This window comes from Mytilus galloprovincialis, chromosome 1 (genome assembly GCF_965363235.1).
Source record: "Mytilus galloprovincialis chromosome 1, xbMytGall1.hap1.1, whole genome shotgun sequence".
NCBI classification, from domain to species: Eukaryota; Metazoa; Mollusca; class Bivalvia; order Mytilida; family Mytilidae; genus Mytilus; species Mytilus galloprovincialis.
The window spans coordinates 64918235-64922387 of record NC_134838.1 but is presented as its reverse complement, the minus strand read 5'-3'; the positions used below and the strand labels follow the sequence as shown (position 1 = coordinate 64922387).

Here is a 4153-nt window from a genome sequence, read left to right as displayed (position 1 = left end):
GTAAACAATCATCGAAACTGATAGAATAGGGGTAGAAAAGTAACATCAATGTGAGATAATTTTCGGAAAGTGTTCGTATGATTAGGACGAAACATTCTACAAGGTATTGTGTTTTTATCTAAATGAAATACTCTTGGTAAAACCGCAATAACATTATTTCAAATGGAAGTTGCCATGAACCTTTTTGTCGATTTTATGAGTTATTTAGTGACTTACCAGCGTATAACCTAATATTCTCTTCATGGTTTATCATTTATCTTAACCATAGTTCACTGTATGTTTATTAAGTAGATAATGAAGTATAAAAAAATTCAGAAAAACATATTTATCTTTAATTTTAATGACACATATTTTTTTCGAATCTTATATTTACACATCTTTTGAAGTGTGTTCTCCGTTACATCTGAAGACATTCATTTGCAAATTATAAGATTAAGAGTTAACGGCAAATATGTTCAACTTCTAGGTATTTGTAAGTTCCTTCACAAGGATCTCCAAATACATCATTCGATGCTTTTAACAAACATGAAGACTTTCCATTACACTTTGCCTTGACTATACAGGTCGAAGATTCAGACAAGCAACTAGTTGTTTTGATAGCCTTGGAAGGACATACGTCTTTCTCTGTTCGACCATAAATTGCTTTCATGATATGTATTTTGGTGCCACCTGAACAAGTAATGTTACTCGAATGACCCTCGCATATTTTAATGATTCCAGCCTGCTTTGAGCACACGGCTGAAATAAAAAAAAAGCAATCTATACATTGAAAAAACACGACGACGAATGCACTTTCTTTAAAGACTATTCAACTGCAGAAAAAGACAAGCTGCACTCCTTCTGTAGAACATTAAAAATGTGAACGGGAAAGGTTATCGTTAGTTCTGTCCTAGAACTTTTGTCATTTTTTTAGAATTCAGATTTGATGGTATATTTGTTGGTATGTAATTAAATTTATTCCTAATTTTTTACAGACTAGAGGATATAAAGTGCTTGACGAATTGCTGAAATATTTGTCTTTTGCTTAAAGGACATTATGTTGTATGGTCAAGTTTTTTATGTGAAGTCTGAAAGTTCAAGACATAAAAAGATTATTTGGTGGAAAGAGTAATTGATAACAGAATTCACAGTTATGGGGCTCCTCTTTTAATTCAAATTAATAAATATTAAAAGGAGAGTTAACACCTGTTAGATATAATTACATCACCAGCTCTCGTCATGATACAGCCTGTTTGGGCTGACGCAATGTTAATCAGTCACCAATCAATCATAAACACAAACGCACACAAACACATACACAATAAGAAACTAATGGAGGTAAAAATGTACAAGGTATAAAACAGACATTTACAAATGTTTAAATGACGTCTTTACACTAAATTCATTGGATGTTGGATGTGTAAGGATTGATAATTTAGTCTTAAAAGCATGATTTTTTTAATTAGTTGTTAGTGGTTTTGAACTAGCTGTCAGTAACTGCGAGTACTCTCAGATCTGTAATTAGTGTCTTTTTGTTGTTGGGATATACAAATACCCAGCCACGTCCACTTTGTGTAGTATTTCTGTTCATATCCATCTGATGAGTTAAGCCTTTTTAAACTGATTTTGATAGTTCGTTCTTATTTTGTACTGTTACACCACTGTCCCAGGTTAGCAGGTTAGGGAAGGGTTGGGATCCCGCTAACATGTTAAACCCCGCCACATTCTGTATGTATGTGCCTGTCCCAAGTCAGGAGCCTGTAAGTCAGTTTTTGCCGTTTGATGATGTGTTACATATTTGTTTTTCGTTCATTTTTTGTACATAAATTAGGCCGTTAGTTTTCTCGTTTGAATTGTTTTACATTTGTCATTTCGGGGCCTTTTATAGCCTGAATATGCGGTATGGGCTTTGCTCATTGTTGATGGCCGTACGGTGACCTATAGTTGTTAATTTCTGTGTCATTTGGTCTCTTGTGGAGAGTTGTCTCATTGGCAATCATACCATATCTTCTTTATATATATATATATATATATTAATTGTAAAAATTAATTAATGAACAAATTACGATAACAATAAGTAAACACATTGATAAATGTGATAAAAAGTTGACCACTTGTGAGAACCTCATATCACAAAATTGTGAAACATTAGGCTTATCAAAATTACTTTCGGTTTTTGTTTTCATTGATACACATGATTGATCTAAAGTGATTACCCTTTATCATCGAAATCGATCCGAAGAGTTAGTCACATACTCGCATTTTTTTACACATCGGCCGAAACCATTTAAAAAGTGGAATATCTTTTACAGAAGTATATGTACATTGGTATTCCTTTACCAATCTGCACTTATTTTGACATGGAGCAAACTTGTTATTGTTTTTATATAATAGTGGAGTTTGATTCAAAATTAACAAATACAACTTGATAGCAAATTTTGTTGGCACGATAACAAATAAACATTCACATACTGTTCCTTCATTTCTAATCAAAATTAAAATCAACGTTAATCGATGCTAGCTCTATAAAACAACGGTTTGAATTATATTTGATTTATTTAGATGTTTTCTTCAATTATCTTAGGGGCCTCTGTGGCCGAATGGTCTAAGTAGTCGAATTACTGTATCACTAGATCACTAGCCTGTCAACACTGAGGTTGTGAGGTTGGAATCCCTCACATGTGCAAGACTCCAATTTTAATTGATTAAGATTGACGATTTTCCTACTGAAGTTCGGTGGTTTTCTCCAGTCACTCCAACTATAAAAACTGACAGCCACGAAATATCAGAATTGAGCTGAAAGTGGCATAAAACATCAATCAATTATTTCAAACATTTAAGTGATATATATATATAAATATAACAATTAAAATAGCTCACCAACTGCGCTTAACAGTACCAAAACTACAGTTAGATAAGGTCTCATCATCATGCAATTGCTGAAATAAATATAAAGAACAATCCATTATTTTTAACCGAAATATGTTAATAGTAATTGAGGGACAGAAATAAAGATTTCACGGAATGTTGACAAGTGTTACTCATTTCAACCAAATTTAGGCCTAAGAAAAAAAGCGCAAAGTTCAACATATTCCAAATTTAGGCATAGGAAACAGAGCATAGAGTTCAACTAATTAAATTAATCAAGGCAGATAGGTTATGTGTCATACAAAATCTTTTTGTCGACGCACTTGCAATATTTTTTCAGTCCTAAAGCCTAACAGAAATTAGCCTGGTTCAATGAATTTAGTAGAAATAAACTCATCATAGATACCAGGATTGAAATTTTGTACGCCAGACGCGAGTTTCGTCTAAAAAAGACTCATCAGTAACGTTCGAATAAAAAAGGTTAAAAGGCCAAACTAAGTACGAAATGTTTGCTTGCTTAATGTTCAGCGGAAAAGTTTATAAATAATTTTAATATTTTTTTTTCAACTGTTCAGAAGAAAAGTATGAAGTAATATTTACCTTTTTCACCTCCTTGCTGTGTACAGTTATTTACTGCTGTCTGTTGACTTTTTATACTACTTGCATGATTTTATTGTCCAATGAAATATAATTTCTTTTCAAGCTGTGGTTATATTTTAACAAATGTTTCCTTGATTGAAATTCAACAATAAACCTATTATGTCTACCGTGTAGTCTGACTGTAGTAAACAAATTTGTCAATGACCCATCGCCACTTATCCCATGTTTCTTATAAAGATGCTCACCTGGTGTAAAAAAAAATACAATTTCTTCTCATCTCTGCAAAAGTTACAAAAGTCATACTCAAACTCCATTACAAAACATGTGAGGAAATGAATCATGTTAATATATGTCTACTGAAAACTCACAGGCAAACACGAATATATTTAAGATTTTTTTCTACATATTAGGCCTTTCTCGACAAAAAAATTACATCAGCTGAGATTGATAACTTCCTGAACCATACAAGATTTGTCCCCGTATTGTCTTTTTACTTACCCAAACGTCTGAAAGATCTGCAAGTGAGAGCTGATTTTTTTTCAAAACTAGAAGAATCTTTCAAGGGTTGTTGGGCCATCTGTAATATTAATATGGGTGAATATTGAGGTAGACATAACTAGGTTTAGACATTTTGGAATGACAGTAGAGGATTGTAACAAAACATTAAAATACGTTATGTACATTGATATTTGGAATTAACCTTGAA

At 32.5% G+C, this 4153-nt stretch overlaps 1 long non-coding RNA gene across 1 annotated transcript; it reads right to left on the bottom strand.

Moving 5' to 3' along the window:
* Positions 1-324: 324 nt before the first annotated feature.
* On the bottom strand, positions 325-3591 carry LOC143081614 (uncharacterized). The gene is made up of 3 exons (XR_012979991.1): positions 3448-3591; positions 2860-2918; positions 325-738 (listed from the first exon to the last, which is right to left on the bottom strand). It is a non-coding gene; the product is annotated as an uncharacterized LOC143081614 (long non-coding RNA).
* Positions 3592-4153: the final 562 nt, after the last annotated feature.